Source organism: Azolla caroliniana, unplaced genomic scaffold, assembly GCF_043228905.1.
Source record: "Azolla caroliniana isolate FFs.n. ecotype wild unplaced genomic scaffold, voAzoCaro1.0.p SCAF_17, whole genome shotgun sequence".
Classification (NCBI taxonomy): domain Eukaryota; kingdom Viridiplantae; phylum Streptophyta; class Polypodiopsida; order Salviniales; family Salviniaceae; genus Azolla; species Azolla caroliniana.
In genome coordinates this window covers 13851044-13870781 of record NW_028230452.1, presented here as the reverse complement: position 1 = coordinate 13870781, position 19738 = coordinate 13851044, and the positions used below count along the sequence as shown (strand labels likewise).

Below are 19738 nucleotides of genomic sequence, written 5' to 3'. Positions count from 1 at the left end.
TGCAGGGAATCCATCTTATCCTGCATGGCACTTAACCATTTGCGGATGTGGATGTCATCCTTCGCCTCTACGAAGCTTTCTGGCTCCCCCTCATCAGTTAGCAACACATGCTCTGCATCCGGAAATCTCCAGGGGGGCCTTCTCTCTCTGAGAGGATATCTCCGTCTTTGGGCTTCGGTAACCGGCTCCTCCATTTACTCTTCATCCGAATCCGATTCGGGGTCTTGGCCAGTTCCGGTTTCAGCTTCCTCTACTTCTTCTTCTGCCGGTTCGGTATCCTCACCGTAACCGGTTGGTTCCTCGAGTGCTAACCGGTCTCTTGCCGGTTGGGTCTGCTTATCGTAAAATCGATCCTTACCGGTCGACTCAGAGTTCTTTACCTTCTTCTCCGACTCCCAGTCGGCGAGCGTCTTGTCCTCCATGAAGATAATATCTCGACTCCAGAATACCTTCTTGTCGACCAGGTCCCACACTCGGTAGCCGAACTCATCGTTGCCGTAACCGAGGAATATGCATGGCCGGGTCTTTGGATCTAACTTTCCTCTCCGGTTCTTAGCTACATGCACGTACGCGAGACACCCGAACACCTTCAGATGCCGGTAGGACACTTCCTTACCGGTCCAGACTCTATGTGGCGTGTCTCCGTCCAAGGGTACTAAGGGTGATCTATTTATCACATATGTCGCCGTCGACAGTGCCTCAGCCCAAAACTTCTTGGGTAGTTGTGCATGCGCCAGCATACTCCGGACCCTCTCCATTATGGTCTGGTTCATCCTCTCGGCCAGCCTGTTTAGTTCCGGCGTCTTCGGCACGGTAAATTCGAGCCGGATTCCCTTCGAGCGACAGTACTCCTCGAACTGCCCCCGGTATTCACCTCCATTATCTGCTCGAACCGCCTTCAGCTTCCGGCCGGTTTCTCTTTCCACTCTCACGTGGAGCTCTTTGAAGACGGATAACACCTGATCCTTCGTCTTCAACGGTGTGCCCCACAACTTCCGGCTGTGGTCATCTATGAACGTCACGAAGTACTGTGATCTTGCATGTGACTTCGTGTCCACTTGACACACAACAGTATGCACCAACTCCAGTGGTGCATTATGTCTCATCGGTGGCCTTGGTTGGAAGGAGGTTCGGTTTTGCTTACCGGCCAGACAATCAGTGCACTTCTCCAAGTGCACGTTCTTCAGTGGAATGAGGTTGTCGTCTGCAAGCCTCTTCATCCCCTTCTCGCTCATGTGACACAGCCTTTTGTGCCACAGCTCACCGGTAGTGTCGGATGCCACGTTCACTTCCTCCGGACATAACCGGGCATTCATCAGGTACAACGTGTTTACCTTCCGGGCCCGAGCCACAATCAGGCTCCCTTTGCTGAACTTCATAACACCGTTCCGGATGCTACCAGTGTAGCCTTCATCATCTAGCCTACCGGCTGATATCAGGTTCAGACGAACCTCCGGAACGTGTCGGACATGCTTCAACATCATCTTGCATCCGGTTGGTGTTGTCAGCCACACGTCTCCTATGCCGACAATTCAGCATGTACCTTCATTCCCCATCTGGACACAGCCGTGATCAACGGTTGAGTAGGATGAGAAGCATTTCCGGTCCGGGGTAAGGTGGAACGACGCTCCGGAGTCGACCACCTAGGTCATCTCGTTGTTGGCAAGGTATAGCTCACTTTCCTCGGTGATGAGCATCAACTCTTCTTCACTTGCCGCGATTGCCATCGTTCCCTTTCGGTTCGTTCCCCTCCGGTCTTTACCGTTCCGGTCCGGTGTCTGCTTCGAATCGGTACCGTCGGTTTCCTTGTCTTTACGGAAATGCCGACAGTTCTTCTGGAAGTGTCCCGGCTTGCCGCAATAGAAGCAAGTAGGCCTCCCCCTTGACTTTGACCATGTCCCCGACTTTTCCCGGTTCTGGGGACTACGGTTTCTATGTCTTCCGCGTTCCGATTTGGTAAGGAGCGCTTTGGAGTCGAAGCTCATATCCTTATCTTTCCAACGCGCCTCCTCATCTAGCAAGCTCGACTTCACTCTTGCTAGGGATAACTGTTGAGAGACAAGCTCAACATTTGTGCGTAATACGATGCGTAACTAGTGCGTAGACCGAAAGGCCGTTAGAAAGATATTCCTCGTAAGGAATAGTTTTGGAAGTAAGTGTCGAGGCTCATTTATAAGCAGTCCAGTACTGTCAGTACTTGTGTCAGCCCACTATCAGGGCTTGTATAAAAGTGCTCACTGAGCACATTCTATGTACAGATTGAGTATTATTTTCGAATTTAAGTTCTTGTGTTACTCTCTCTCTGTCTCTCCCGTGCGTATTGTGCAAACCTAAGCTTTCCATTAAACCTGCGTTTTCTATTGTTCGGTTTTCCTATATTGCTTCCGCACGCCATTCTTTTCATGGTATCAGAGCGCGAGGGTTGAGAACCTCTGCAACTGACTTTGCTTGAAGGAAAAACCAACGAAGAAGAACAAGAAAACCGATGGACAGAGGAATGGCTAGCTCGCTTCCAACGGAGAAGATCGACAGAACCAACTACGCATCTTGGTCCTACAAGATGCACCAGTACCTGCTCGGACATGGTTACTGGAGCTACGTTGATGGAGCAAATGACACAGCACCCGATTCGACACACAAAGACTTCCCACCGTGGGAACAATCGGCGAGCAGAGTGTTATGCTGCTTCGCATCTTGTGTGGGTGAACAACTGCTAAGCTACATTCGGGATGCAAAAACGCCGAAGGGTGCATGGGAAAATCTGAAGAAGATTTTCGCCGCAAGCACCACAGCCAGGAAGCTTCAGCTTCGACAAGAGTTGAACAACCTACGACAACGCGATTTGTCGGTGGCTGACTATACCTCGAGGATAAAGGACATATGCGACTCCTTAGCCTCCATCGATGTGAACATCGAGGAAAGTGAGATGATCCAGGTCTATCTCGGGGGTTTGGCGTCGAAGTTCGGGGCGTTCCGAATTGCAGTGTGTACCCGGGAGAATACGTCGTCCTTTTTCGACTTATAGTCGATGCTCCTGGTAGAGGAGAACCACGCGGGTGCGTCAACGAGCACGCACACCGACAACAAGATGTTGTACACGAAGGGAGAAAGGCCCCGTGGTCATGGCGGACGAGGCGAGTCGGTATGCAATGGAGGCGGGCGACAGGATCAAGGAAGAAGGCACCGAAGTGATGCCGACAGCAATTCCGGACCCTCCGGAAATAGGGGGAGTCGAGGCGACGAGAACCAGAAAGGGAAATCTGCCACGGAATGCTGGTACTGTGGCAAGAAAGGCCACAGGGAGAGCGAGTGCTGGAAGAAACGTGCTGAGTCGGAGAGGTCTGGTTCCGGACATACCAACAAAGGGAATCGGCAGCGATCGCACTACGCCAAAGGATCCGGAAAAGCCGGAAAAGGGTCAGTCTTCGTGACAAGACACGAAGCAAACTCAATGAAGCAGTCCGAGCCGAAATCAGACGAGGTGTGGTATGTCGACTCCGGCACGTCAAACCACATGACGTGCCACAAGGAGTGGTTCTCATACCTTGAGAAACCGACGCAACTGGAGACGACACTCCGCATCCGATCGCGAATGTCGGTGAAGTTCCCTTGAGCCATGTTGGACAGAAAGGGAAACTTATGAACGTCTTACACGTCCCAACCATCACGAAGAATCTGGTGTCGGTCGGGCAGATCGTCGACCAGGGGATGCAGGTTCGGTTTATGCATCTCGGGTGCTTCATTGAGGAAGAGGGCCGTATTATTGCGCAAGGGCGTAGAGATGGGAGGATGTTTATCCTCGACTCTACTAACGGTGGCACCACAATGTTTGCGAAGGGACAAAAATTCGAGTCAGACATCGACTTATGGCACAAACGGATAGGCCATGTCAACTACCAGCGGCTTCAAGACCTGCAATCGAAACAAGTGGTGTTTGGATTGCCCAAATTTAGTGGCTGGAAGGCACAAATTTGTGAAGCCTGCCAGCTTGGGAAGCAACACTGACTTCCTTTCCCAAATGAGCATAATCAGAGCCAGAACAAGCTAGACTTGATACACTCTGATGTGTGGGGGCCGGCACAAAACTTTAGTCTTGGCGGGAGCCGATATTTTGTCTCCTTCATCGATGACTACACGCGGCATACGTGGATCTACCTCATTGAGAGGAAATGCGAAGTCTTCGACTGTTTCCGGAACCTCAAAGGGTTCGTGGAAACGGAAACAAGAAGAAAGATCAAGTGCCTGCGGTCGGATGGTGGAAAAGAATACTTTTCCGGTCAATTCAACGGTTATCTACAACAGATGGGAATTCGGAGCGAATTCAGTTGTAGATACACGCCGGAGCAAAATGGCGTGGCCGAGAGAAACAATCGGTCGGTTGTGGAAGCTGCATGCGCAATGCTGGAGGAGAAGAGCTTGCCCAAGTTCTATTGGGCCGAGGCGGTAAGAACCGCGGTATACATCCAAAACCGGATCGGAGAAAAAGTGTCGGCGCACGAGCTTCACTTTGGAACAAAGCCGAACTTGCGATACTTACGAGTTTTCGGTAGCATTGCGTATGTACATGTGCCGAAGGAGAAAAGGAGGAAGTTGGACGCGAAAGCCGAGAAGTGTATCTTGGTCGGCTATTCGGACGAGCAGAAGGGTTATAAGTGCTATAACCCGCGTACCAAACAACCGCACATGAGCCGCGATGTTGTGTTTGATGAGTCTACGTCCTGGTACTTGCCTTTGACTCCGGACCTCACCTCCGATCCGAGTTCTGACGATGAGGACAGCGAGGCCAAGGTGCCTCCGGCTGAGCTTGAAATCGGAACCCCCGAAGAGAATCTGATTTCATTTCGGTTTAGTGGACCGAATGGACAACTGAGTCGATACGACCAGTCCGATGAAGAGCCGGCAAGTAGTGGAGACTCGGCCGTGCATTCCCCGCGCAGGAAGCCAAGAAGACAGCTTACGCGCGAAGAGAAAGGGAAGCAGAAGGTGTCGGATTCCGGCACGGATAGGAACGAGTCAAACCGACGCGAGTCCGACTTCGAGGGAAGCGGCGACGGGCCTTCAGGAACGAAGTCCGCATCAGCCGAGAAGAACTCGACATCGGCAAATCACCGATTACGCCGATCTACCCACCAAAAGAACCCAGTTGTGCGGTTTGGATACCACGAGTACATGGTGCATCACTATGAGTACATGACCCGTGTAGCGGAAGTGCGTGAGCCGGGGAGCTACGCAGAAGCGGCGAAGGACGCGAATTGGTGCGCCGTGATGGAGGAAGAGATGCACACATTGGCGGAAAACGAGACCTGGGATCTAGTTGACGCACCGAAGGGTGTGAAGTCGATCGGATGTAGGTGGGTGTACAAGGTCAAGTACAACATCGACGGCTCGGTCAACCGATACAAGGCCCGGGTTGTGCCAAAAGGCTACGCGCAGAAACACGGCATCGACTACAATGAGACATTCGCGTCGGTCGCAAAGATGACGACCGTCCGTGTTTTGCTCGCAGTAGCCGCGGCCAAGGGGTGGCGCCTACATCAGATGGATGTAAAGAATGCATTCCTGCAAGGTGAGCTTGAGGACCAAGTGTACATGGTACAACCCCCCGGATTTCACTCCGGAACGAACATGTTGGCAGTATGCCGATTGAAGAAGTCCCTTTACGGACTGAAGCAAGCCCCGCGTGCCTGGAATGCGAAAATCACGCATCGGTTGCGTCGGATGGGCTTTGCGACGTCCAAATCGGACGCCTCGTTGTTCATTCGGAAAGGTCGACTCGGGTCGGTTAGTATTTTACTCTATGTTGATGACTTGGTCATCACCGGCGCCGACCTAGGTGAGATCAACCGCGTGAAGATCCAGCTTGTGGCATCATTCGACATGAAGGATCTGGGGAACCTTCATTACTTCCTCGAGATCGAAGTGATCCGGAACCCCGAAGGCATACTAATCAGCCACCATCATTATGCGTTGAATATGCTCTTCAAATTCGGGATGGCAGACTGTAAGTCCGTCTCGACTCCTCTGGACAGAACTGTCAAGCTTCACCCCAATTCCGGCAAGGTTTGCGATCCGACAAGGTTCCGACAAGTTGTCGGAAGCCTTATCTATTTGACCATCACCCAACCCGATCTCAGTTATCCGGTCGGGGTGATTAGTCAGTTCATGGCGCAACCTACCGAGGAGCACCTTCAATGTGCGCAACGCGTACTGCGGTACGTAAGCGGCACTAAGGACCGCGGACTGCTATATCGGATCGATATAGCCCCGCAGTTGGTCGGCTACACTGATGCTGATTGGGCCGGCAATGTCGCCGATTGCCGATCCACGACCGGACATGCGTTCTCTCTTGGGAGTGTCGCGATAGCGTGGAGTAGCAAGAAGCAGCCGACAGTTGCATTGTCGAGCACCGAAGCCGAGTATAGAGGAGCGGTTGTCGCAACATGCGAAGCCATATGGTTGAAGCGGCTACTTAAGGATTTGCAGGTGGAGGTGTCTGATCCAACGATGATCTACTGCGACAACCTCAGCAACATCCAACTCGCGAAGAACCCCGTCTTCCATGCACGGACCAAGCACATTGGGGTGCACTACCATTTTGTCCATGAGCGTGTCCTTTCTGGTGAAGTCGATCTTCAATATGTTCCGACGGATCGGCAGACCGCCGACATCTTCACCAAGCCTCTTGGTCTGGACAAGTTGCGGCAATTTTCGGGTGTGCTTGGGTTGTGTCACTTCGACGTGCCGAACTTGAGGGGGAGAAACGTCCCAGATGACCACAAAAGGGAGCAAGAAAGGAACGGAAAAGACCTCGGATCGGCTGAAGAAGCCGAGAGCGGATCCGCGGAAGAGTCCGAAAGCGGACACAAGGGGAGCAGCCGAAAGAAAGAGCCAAAGCCAACCAGGCATGGGGGAGTTGACGCCGTCAAGGGCGAGAAGACCGGAGATGAGTTGGAGACAGCCAACTCGGATGAGAGCTCGGACGAGAGCAAAAACCGATCGGAGGTAGCTGAGTCGGTTCGGATGTTTGATTCAGATACACTGAATCAACTGAGGGCCAAGTGGAAAAGAAGGCAGCAAGAGAAGCGCCAACACCGCGACAACTAGGGACCTGTGAAGGGCCGTAGGAGTAGACAAGCCTACCAGAAGGGTCGAAGCGTGCGGAGTCGAACAGGCCGAGGAGTGCGAGCGAGGCGTGGAGCTAGGAGAAGCCAGAGCGTAGGTCCGGCAGAGCAGGCAGAACCTCAAGTTGAGCTTGAGGGGGAGTGTTGAGAGACAAGCTCAACATTTGTGCGTAATACGATGCATAACTAGTGCGTAGACCGAAAGGTCGTTAGAAAGATATTCCTCGTAAGGAATAGTTTTGGAAGTAAGTGTCGAGGCTCATTTATGAGCAGTCAAGTACTGTCAGTACTTGTGTCATCCCACTATCAGGGCTTGTATAAAAGTGCTCACTGAGCACATTCTATGTACAGATTGAGTATTATTTTCGAATTTAAGTTCTTGTGTTACTCTCTCTCTGTCTCTCCCGTGCGTATTGTGCAAACCTAAGCTTTCCATTAAACCTGCGTTTTCTGTTGTTCGGTTTTCCTATATTGCTTCCGCACGCCATTCTTTTCAATAACCGTTTCCCTTCCGGCTCGGCGTTGCCCAAAGTGACAACCAACATCTCCCAGCTATCCGGGAGGGAACCAAGCAGGAGTAGCGCTAGTACCTCATCGGCGAGAGGTACTTCCAATGATGTTGCCTGGTGGATCAGCCCCTGGAAGGCATTCATGTGCTCCGCCATGCTGGAGCCATCTTGGTACCGGAGTCTTACTAGCTTCCGGAATACCGAAACCTGATTAACAACATTTTTGTTTTGAAACATAATGTCGATCTTCTCCCAGAGCTTATGAGCCTTGCTCTCTTCATTGAAGTTGTTGTATAGGCTCATGTTGATGAAGCATCGTATGTACGCCGTTGTTTCATGTGCATCACCTCCCATATCGCAGCGTCGATCTTGTCCGGTCTCGTCCCCGAACTGAACCAGCAACCAAAGATCTTTAACCACGAGCATGTCCCTCATCTTCAACTTCCACACCAAATAGTTGGAGCCGGTGAACTTGAACATGCCTCCCAAAGAATCGTCCATTTTCTGTGTCGTTTCGCTCTGATACCACTTTGACAGGAACTACACGCTCCCTTTGCACAACGCTCGGCCACAACCGAGCCTAGAAAACAGGGAATGAAACACAACACAATAGAGAGAAGAGTACATAGGATGTTTACGTGGAAAACCCAAACTCGGGAAAAAACCACAGCAGCCCACAAGTTGCAAGCTATCACTATGTTACAGTGTACAACAATAAAGCACCGAGGCAACAACCTTGAGCTTTTAATCTTTGCCACACACGGCGGTTACAATCAGAGGCAACGACCTCTTCCTCTCTCTCTCACTCTCTTTGTACACAGTTGCACACTCTAATCTTGCGCCAACAAGAATGACAACAACTCTCTCGCACTCCCTTCAAAAAGTTTGCCCTAAGTTATATTTATACTAATATGACTTTTCGGCTATTTACAAATATAGCCACGATGGACTCTCAGAAACATATTTACGAATATGTCTCTTCATCCGGTGAGCACTCCTCATTGGGCTTGCATCATCCGGCGCTTGCCGGGTACTTGTCATCCGGTTCTCACCGGGTCTGCACCATCCGGCTCTCCATAGTCAGGTACTCGTCATCCGGTTCTCACTGGGTCTTCCGTAACTGGGTATTCCTCATCCGGCTCTCCGTAGCCGGGTACTCGTCATCCGGTTCTCACCGGGTCTTCTGTAACTGGGTATTCCTCATCCGATTCTACGTAGCCGGGTACTCGTCATCCGGTTCCGGCCTCGGCCTAGTTTGCTCATCAGTACTGTTCTTCTGACTTCCCATCCGGAGGGACCTGTTTCCTAACAGATTCTTTGTTGATGATGCCTCTCGATGTTGTTGATCCTTCTTCTTTTGCCTTCCAATTGAGTAGAGCTTCCGCGTTCCTTCTCCCTCCCCCCCTTCTTCACTAGAATAGGCCCTTATTTATAGGTTTAGGATTGCTTGCCTTTTTCCCCTAAAAAAAGCTTGTCTATATGAGTCGACTTTTCTTTTCCTCACTATTTCTGTTTTCTAGCCCCAAATTTTACATGCAAAAATATTCTTGGAAAGCTCTTTGGGTTAGCTTTCTTGTGCATCTTTTCTTTTCTAATTTGGACATCTGATGAGGAAATTATGAGCTTTTTTCTCTACTGTGCTCCTCATATCCATGCGTGCTTCTTCTTCTTTCTCCATCTTTTTCTCTACTTTTGAAAACTGTCTCTAACTTAATACTCATCATTATTTATAGTAAGGTTCAATCATTTGACCTTTTATTTATAAGGAATTAAGCAAAATGAAAAAGTATTTTTGCTACCAATAAAGTTGACTTCACAATACTAGTTTATTTAAACTACTATTTTGCTTCTTTTCGAGGGTGGTTTCACACTATGTGTTAGAAACATCATGATAGCGTGACCTTTGGATCGAGGTGCCGACCCCGATCCTGATCCACTGTGACAACATGAGCAACATACAGCTCGCCAAGAACCTAGTGTTCCATGCTCGGACAAAGCACATAGAACTGCATTATCAATTTGTTCGTGAGCGGGTTGCGAGCGATGAAGTTGAAATTCGGTATGTTCACACGGATTGACAGGTTGTCGACATCTTCACCAAGCCGCTCGGGTCGGACAAGTTGCAACACTTTTCGGCAATGCTCGGCCTACAACATCTCAATGTGTTGCACTTGAGGGGGAGAACAAGAACGGGAATGGATGGCACCGGACAAGGAACCGGAGAGGAAGAAAGAACCAAAGGGGGAGATGAGCAGAAAAAGGAAGCCGAGTCGACCGAAGGAGTTGGCACATCCGAACAAGTCGGAGCAAGCGGCAGTGGTGGCAAAGTGAAAAAGGACAAAGCTGACCGGGAGAAGAAGGTCGAGACTTGGTCGTGGTTTGATGTGGTGAAGGGCCTGGAAATCGGAGACGAGTTGGAGAACACCAACTCGGACAAGAGCCGGAACGAATCGGAAGCGACCGATTCAGACAAGAGCAAGAACAAATCGGAGACAGTCGATTCGGTTCAACAGATGGATTCGGAAGAGCCAGATCTTCTTAAGGCCAAGCGGACACGGACGCAGCGGAAGTCAATGCCAACATGGAGGAGCCGACAGGTCGACAAGCGTCGGAGTCGTAGCAGCGAGGGAGCTGAAATGGGCATTTTGAGCAGACAAGCCGACCGAGAATATCAAGGTGTGCAAAACCAGAAGGGTCGCGACAAACGAGACCGGACCGGACGAGGAGCGCGAGTAAGGCGGAACGACGCCAGAAGGAGCCAGGTGGAAGGACCGGCTGCCACAGACACTAATACCATGATCCGACCTCAAGTTGAGCTTGAGGGGGAGTGTTGAGCGAGCAAGCTCAACTGGATCCGGATCAGTTGAAGAAGCCAGAGCCAAATCGGTATTCGGAACGGAGAACTGAATCGGTGTTTGGATGATATCCAGAACCAAGAGACGGATCAAAGAGCCGGATTCGAGTGCGAACTGGAAGCCTAGTAGTAGCCTAGACTACTAGGTAATCATTGTCTGGTAGTTAGTGTCAGTTGCTCGTATGAGCATTAAAGTACATAGTACTTCTGTCAGTCCTTTTGAGGACTTGTATAAATAGTGATGTTTAGCACGTTGTATGTACAAAGTTTTCAGAGTGTTATTTTGAATTGAGTTTATGTTCTGCTCTCTCTTTCTCTCTCTCTCTCTCTCTCTCTCTCTCTCTCTCTCTCTCCTGCGTACGTGTACTCTCTGTGTGCGTTGAGTTTTCCTTTTATCTTTTGTTGCTATCCAGCTGAGCCTGTTTGTCAAATGCTCCCACACGTTTACTTTGCCAAAGAGCTAGGGGGCTCCTTTGCTATCTTGGCAGGTCTTACCTTCTCTAATCACCAACTGATGAGACTAGACCTTAACCCACCCCGCGGTAGCAAGGGGAGTCTCAATGTGAAAATCCCCACAAAGATCATGAAGAGTGTAGAGGTGAAGGCAAGTCTACATAGTATATGGCGGGAGACCATTGTAAGTGAATCGGCTAGGAAGGATTTGCAGAAAAAATTGGCCCTCTCCTCCTCCTTTTTACAACAGGAAACCAAGTGGGCCCTCCAGCAGGTCAGATCCAATGAAACAAAATTACGGAAGTCCGTTGCGGTAGTGCAACAATTACTACAAGTAGACCCTGGTTGCAATTGGTCTAGAGCTAAGCTGGAGGAAGCAAAGATGAAGTTTCAGGAAAGGACGTTGGAGAAGAACCGAATGTTATTTCGAAGGAGTGTAGCATGGTGGGCTAGAACAAACATTTCTTTCAGTCCAGGGCACCCAATGGTGGTAGTGGACATATCCAAGGGCTGTGCAAACCAGACAACTCAATAACACACATCCATATGGCAACACAATACTATCGTGACCTGCTCGCACCTGTGCATATGTGGCAAAACACGTAGTTGGCTGAGAGGGTGATGGCTTGCATTCACTGCAAGGTAACCCTTGAGATGGAAGTTGTGCTCGATAGCCCCATTTTTCGATTAGAACTCTCGGAGGTACTCAGGGAATTGTAGAGAGGAGCATACCTCGGCCTTGACGGTCTCTCATGAGATTTTTATGAGATTCATTGGGAAAATGTTATCCCGTCATTGGAATCCAGGGTTCAGGAGATTTGGACATCAGGAATGATGTTGACTAGCCTGGATGAGAGGATGATCTATCTCATCCCTAAAGCGGCAGGGCGAAGCCTAGAGCTACGACAATGACGTCCAATCATGATCCTTAACACGATATACAAGATACTCGCAAAAGTCCTAGCTTGACGGATAGGAAACTTCTTACTGGACATCATACATGAGAATCAAACAAGGTTTATCAAGGGTAGGTGTATCTTTGATAATGTGTTGCTTCTCTGGGAAGTTATGGCATTGGCAAATCGCTCTATATCGAGCTCGGCTATTCTGATGTTAGACTTTGAGAAGGCCTACGATAGGGTGTTATGGCCCTTTTTGGAAAATGTGATGAGAGCTATGGGCCTACCCCAACGATGGAGGAATTGCACTTCTACACTCTATCGGACCGCTACCAGCAGCGTGCTAGTAGTTGATGCTAGGGGCCTTGCCTTCCAACTACATTGCTCAGTGAGGCAAGGTTGTCCCCTAGCCCCATATCTCTATCTATTTGGAACTGAGGCTTTCTCTGCCTACTTACAAGCACCAAGCAGCTGACTGAGGGGATAGCCCATCCCCAATGTGATTGAAGATCTTCTGTTATCTAAATATGCCGATGATACGGTCCTTTTCTTGTAGGGCGATGATAAGAATTTGCAGTGGGTTGAACATCTTGTTTAGGACTTTTGTCAGGTTGTTGGTGCCAAGGTCAATTGGGATAAAACCCAAGGCCTCTGGTTCAGCGAACAAGAGAAACCAAGGTGGCAACCCCATGCTGATTTTACATGGGTCCCTGATGGGACAACATTCAAGTACCTAGGATTTAGGGTTGGTTGGCAAACATTGGGTATCCCTGATGAGGTGCTCATTACCTTTTGGAACGGTCTCTAACGTCTCCACATGCCTGAAAAGATCAAGCTCTTTTGGTGGCAAATCGGTCATAATGTGGTTCCCGTTAGCGAATGGCTAGGTAAACGTGGCGGGCCCGTTAGGTTGCCCACTTTGCCCTTCACCTATTGAGACTCTGAGACATTGTCTGTGGGATTTCCCTCAAGCTCAAAAGGTATGGGATAGAGTGACTCGCCTCCTTGCGGCATGTGAAGCGGAAGGAACAACATCGTGGAGTGTTGCGGTATGGATTGATCACTCTATTGATAGGTGGACAGACGCCTTCAATGCGGATAGCTGGTGCTATGTATGCACAAGTGGCATAATCGCCAAGATTTGTTTTGAGAGAGGCTTGCAATCTACATCCCCTAGGTTCCTGAAAATTTGGATGCTGATTGTAGGCTTCAGCATGTGGTATGTATGGAAAGCACGTTGCCTAAAGGTTTTTCAAGATCTGGTACGGCCCCTGGAAGAAGTGATCATGGACATATGGTTTGCACTTATCAGCTTCCTACAAGGGCAATTGGACGAGGTTTGCAGCCATTCCAATGACGTGGTCACTGCTCATTTGCGCTTTTGGCAAAAATGGCAGAACACGCCTATGGTGACAAAAGGAGGAAGTGGCCTGAGGTGGAACTACCAGCCCCCACCCACGTTGGTTGTTTCCGACTCACTTCCCTCCCTCCCTTCGTTGTAGGCCCCAGGAGTTGGCTTGTACTAGCCAACACTGAAGGGCACCGTATTTAGCTATAGGTATCTACTTACATTAAGTAGTCAGTCCGAAAGGCTATGTAAGTAGTCTCATTTTCTTGAACTTGATCGGAGGGAGATTCCCCGATTTGTGTATAAGCCTCCTTGTGTAGTCTCTTTGTAATAATCTGTCCAAACTAATGGGAAAGTAGCTTCATTTTGGAAAAAGAAAAGAAAAGAAAAAAAGAAGTGGATCATTGACAATAGAATGTTGATCAATGAATATGCCATGACATATGTGTTGAAATATCATAGTTTTATAATATTATGTGATTTTGTGGTGTTAATTTCATTTTTTCCTGTGCATTACATCGTCTTCATATGGTGGGGTAGTGGGGCTTTCGTGCAAAATTTATGTTTGTTTTTACTATAACATGCTTTGGGGAAAAAATATACATGACATTTTCAGTAATATGATTTGGACTTATGAAAATGTCTTATGTTTGTGCTTTTGTACAAGCAACAAATACTTTTGGATGTTGATGGTTAGCTAGGTTTAGAATTGGGCTATTCTAATAAAACGACATGTTAAAAAAGAAGTGCATGTCACATGAACTTATAGGTTGCACTTTAAGTTCTAACACCAGTAAGAACACAAATATGTGTCATGTGGAGATAATTAGAGGACAATTGTTTACCTTTGAAGGGGCACACAATGATTGCTACCTACAATTGGTGGTGAAGAACCATTTGTATAAATACAAGTCGCCTGACTAAAGAAGATAAAGATAATTGAGTATACTATTACTACTTATGTTGTAGCTCCAGTCTCTCCATTTTAATTAAGCAGCAATTAAGTGTTAATTGTGTGTCTATGCTTGAGTGTGGAGTTGACTTGTGAGGACTCGAGTCAAGGAAACTTTTCAAGCCAAGAATCACACCAATCGAAGAGAAACATACATATTCTCTCCTTCCCTTCATAGCAATTAGCTTCCTCAATTGTTTCCTCGCAAGCGTTTATTGGAATTGACGACCATTATCAAATACCTCCCATACATCATGCAATATAACAAATATAGTACAAACTACACACACACATGGTGGAAGTGTAGACACCTCACTTATTACACATTGACAAAGTTGGCATAAGCCCTCCCTTAAGCAGTAGCCATAGAGCAAGTGTAGCTTCAACCCTTAGTCTAGTTGCAACTGATATCATACATGAGACCTCTTGACACAAAAATTCTACATGTTATAGCATCGGTCCACATTGACTATGTGGAGCAAGGGTACCCAGAGGAAGTCTCAACTATGTTGATAATTAGGCAATGAAAATGAACATTTGGGTTTCTCGTTATAGTCACTGATAACCATTCCACATCATGCCAATATATTCCAAACACCCATCCTAATGTAGTATTGATTTGTGTGAATAAATGACACCTAGATGATCTAAACTTTCCAACTTCTTGTGCCTTGAAATATGCAAAATGAATGGGAGATGATGTAAACTTTACTGTAATGTTTTGAAACCACATTGGGATGAGGGCTTGGTGGAAGAAACGCGACCAACTTTCTTGAGTGGAGAAGAACAAAACCACTTGTCATTCTTTGGAGCCATGAACTTTGAAGTAATCTAAGAGGTGAATAAAAAGTTGATAGCAATGTTACCACTTGCACAATGATACAATATTGTGATATGGTATTGCGGGATTGTTTGTCTACATTATTTCCTCCTCGTGATGAACCAATACTCTCTTATTGACTTTTTATCCTTAAGAAACATTTGTTTAGATTCTCTCTCTTTTTCTTCTGTGTATCTTCTTGCAAGAAGCCAATGCTCACCAAGTGTCTTTTCTTCAAAAAAAGCTACTTGGACCATTAAAATGTTCATCCCTTCCCATAATGCAAACGAAATACATGCACATTCTCCTCCTATATAACTATGACATGCGTTGATTCTTCTTGCAACAAGGCTCAAATTTTAAAAGGATTCAAAACATACATTTTTCTTGTTTACCAACTGTGTCCCTTACAAAATTAAGTATGATTAGACTCGATGCTTGTTGATGTTGTTGTATATTGTACATCTACATATTTACTGTTCCACACATCATGTCATGTCCATTTCTTTAGCGGAGCAAAGTTGTGTTCCTTGTCGTGAAGGTTCAAGTTGCATGTGTTAAGTGGAAAATGAGCATATAATTTGAATTAGTTCAACAAAGGCCTCTAGTCCACAATGTGATCAAAGCATGCACATAAACTTGAGTTCTCTTCTCAACTATGGTCCTAAAATCTTCTAAGCACAATCCTAATGAGTTCACAACAAGTGTGCCCCGCACACTTGTATTCGTCCTTCAAAATGCCGGCTCACGAAGTCTTTTTATCTTCTAGTCGTAGTAAGGAACGTGGTCCTTAGTCAACAATATGCGGATGTACTTTGCAACTGAATATAAGATCACGAGGGTTCCTTTGACTTGACCATGAACGACGATGGTCAAAGGTCGAGAATGATTGAACAGGTCATCACATCATGCATACATATACTTATGGAAAGGAATGACTGAATAGATGATGGAACACAAACATTAGGTGGACTTTTAGCCTATATACATAGCACACATACAACCCTTGAAAGATGGTAACCCTTTTGGCATTTTCAAGTTTCAACTACCAAGATTGTAGTTCCCTCCGCCCATCAAGATAGAATCCGAACAATGTAAATTGCTTTACACTAATGAATGAAATATCTTTAACCAAAACACACACACACACACACACACACACACACACACACACACACACACACACAACATACACACACACACACCATAGCCATAACATAGCACACATACATATGCACACACATACACATACATACATACATACATATATAGAAATACCTACCTACCTACCTACCTACCTACATACATACAAACATACATACATACATACATACATATGCACATACATACACATACATACATACATACATACATACATACATACATACATAGAAATACCTACCTACCTACACACATACATACATAGACATACATACATACATACATACATACATACATACATACACACATACATACATACATACACACATACATACATACATACACACACATACATAGACATACATACATACATACATAGACATACATACATACACACATACATACATACACACACACACATACATAGACATACATAGACATACATACATACCATGAGATATATGCGACTAACGCGTTGTAGTCTCTGTTCTATCTCGTTATGCATATGTATATAAAATGGGTTGTGTCTCCATCGCATCCATGCTCACCCCCTAAAGACCTTTCTTCCTTCCCTAAACCCATTTCTTCCTCCATTTCCCAACCCTCCTCTGCTGCTGCTTCTGCTCCTTCTGAATATAATCTGCTTACCAACATAGCCTGCTGGAAGAGATTCCGCAGATCTCTTGATCCAACCCACCATGTCTACTAAAGAAAGAAGGCTGAAAGGATTGAAGCTACCATTAATCCCACCCAGAGAAGAATCAATCCCTCTCCCTCTTCCTCTCCCTCTCCCTCTCCCTTTACCTCGTCCTTCACACCCCCTGTCCACGACAGAACACGAGGAGATCGCTCCTGAAGACACCGTAAAGCTTCAACTCCTCGGCCATGGGAGCAGTGGAAAGGTATTCAAAGTCCAACACAAACGCACAGGATGCATCTATGCCCTCAAAGTTATCCAAGAGAAGCATGAGCTTTCTGTGAGGAAACAAATCCTGAGAGAAATGAACATACTGAGGAGATCTCATTCTAGGTATGTGGTAAGGTGCTATGGAAGCTCAGATAAAGGAGGCGAGATTTCCTTTGTTTTGGAATACATGGATGGTGGGTCTCTAGCGAATGTGTTGAAGACACATGGTGTCATAACTGAATTCTATTTGAGCGAAGTGGCAAGGCAAGTGCTGAGAGGATTGGATTATCTACACTCAAATAGGATAGTGCACAGAGATATAAAGCCATCAAATCTCCTGATTAATCATAGGCAAGAGGTGAAGATAGCTGATTTCGGGGTAAGTACGGTACTGGCGAGTACCATTGCTCCGTGCAGTTCATTTGTGGGGACATGTGCATATATGAGCCCTGAGAGGTTCGATCCCGATAGCCATGGCGGGAACTATTGCGGCTATGCCGCGGACATATGGAGCTTGGGCCTCAGCCTCCTCGAGTGTGCCATGGGACACTTCCCCTTCCTCGAGCGCGGACAAATGGCCGACTGGCCGAGCCTCATGGTGGCCATCTGTTATCGGGACCCACCCACCCCGCCCGCCCATTTCTCTCCCCACTTCCGAGATTTCATCATGAGGTGTCTGCAGAAGGACCCCGCCCGGCGTCCCCGCGCTTGCGCCCTCCTTTCGCACCCGTTCATCACATCCACAGATAACGATGGGGCGCATTGTGATATCTCGGCCTTGCTTGAATCAATTGCTTTATAAGAGAAAAGCATAAAAAAGCAAAATGGAAAAGCAGATGTATATGGGGTTTGCTTGATATAAGCTTTATATGTTCTATGGATCTATGGGGTTTTCTTGATATAGGCTTTGTTCTGCCCCCATGTCACAATGGCCCTAATGTTGTTAGCTATATAAATAAATAAATATATATATCTGAAGGAGAAAGAAACGCTTCAAAGAAGCCGATTTTTCATTGTCGAATGATGATCCTATACATTTTATTATGTTCTTTTATGGACACTAGTGGCTTCTGTAATGATGATGGTTTGGGGTTGGTCAGAACCTTCTTGCTTTGCCACATGAAACTGTTTAATAATAAAGAGAGTAGTGTTTTGTACAATGGTATATCTTCTGCTGTGATAGTGATTATGGTGACACTGAAGGGCCTGGTACCTGTGATTGTGTTTTGGTATGGGAAATCCTTGGCTTTTTAGTGGTGGTGAGGATGCTTTTCTAATTATGTAAATATAAAGTGAAAATGAGGGTTTTATACAATGTATGTCTATGATGATCCGGTGGTAACCCTATCTGGTAGCTCGCTAGGGTTTCGATACTATGTCTCAATACATGAGAGTTTACTTTAATGCAATGCATTGGTATGGGATCATTCATAGCCTTCATGCTCTGTGCAACGATTCACGAAGCAAATAATCTACACATTGGTTTGCCTTAATCAGATTTGTTTACAGCCAGCATTGAGGCCAAATCTAGTTACTGATTTTGGATTGGGAGGAAGCTGCTAGATTGCCGTTGATGTAATGCTGTGTTTCTAATCACAAAACACTGTGTGTTTTGATACAATGTAGTAGGTCATTGAAGAATGTTTAAACAAAGGCTGAATAAAATCATTGGTGTCTCCTTCAACGACTTTTGTATTGTTTATATATATATATATATATATATGTATATATATATGTATATAGATATGGAGAACAGTCAAGGTATTGGAGAGTTGGTATGACCCCCCCACTTTGGCTTTCAAATCAGAAAAATCAAACCCTTCAAAGAGAGAAAGAGTGATCTGATAGGATACTAATTTGTTTCTCAGACATGCCCTTTTTGGAGTTTCTGTTTAGTCTCTCAGAATGCCCCTGAGCAGCCGGACGGACTTGTCCTAGACATTCTGTCATCTTGAAAGAGGGGTGGCCATTTTACCCTTATCTCGGACAAAACGTCTTCATGAAAGAGCGGCCATTATACCTTCATCACGGACAGAACATCTTCATGAAAGAGCAGCCATTATACCTTCATCACGGACAGAACATCTTCATGAAAGAGCGGCCATTACACCTTCGTCACGGACAAAACATCTTCCCGAAAGAGGGGCAATTATACCCTCGTCACGGACAAAACATCTTCCCGAAAGAGTGGCCATTATACCTTTGTCACGAACAAAACATCTTCTAGAAAGAGTGGCCATTATGCCCCCATCATGGACAAAACATATTCTCGAAAGAGTGACCATTATACCCTAGTCACCGACAAAACGTCTTCCCAAAAGAGTGTCCATTATACCCTCATCAAGAGTAGACTGGTCACTTCTATGACCATGCTTGCCCCTTGCCTTCCCGCCTATTACGAAGACGTGCTAATGGCTAATTAACCGCACTAATTGCAGATACATATTCTCCTTCCCACCACACGACAATTCTCGTACCGATACATATTCCCGATTGCTTAAACTGTCCACGATACAAAATCATCGCACAACAATAAGACACACACGCACACAAAATTGTTGGTATGTGTACCTACACTAGTGATAATGTGCCCGTACGCTACAAATTATGTAGGGATGATTCGAAGTCAATGCATTTTCTTGATGCGCATGCTACCACGTAATATGCATCTCTGTAATGCTACCACGTATTACACATTTGTGTAATTGTGCATG

The 19738-nt window shown here is 46.7% G+C and overlaps 1 pseudogene; it reads left to right on the top strand.

Annotated features, from left to right (window-relative positions):
* Positions 1 to 16675: 16675 nt before the first annotated feature.
* On the top strand, positions 16676 to 18184 carry LOC147853210 (mitogen-activated protein kinase kinase 9 pseudogene; annotated as a pseudogene).
* The last annotated feature ends 1554 nt before the right edge of the window (positions 18185 to 19738 follow it).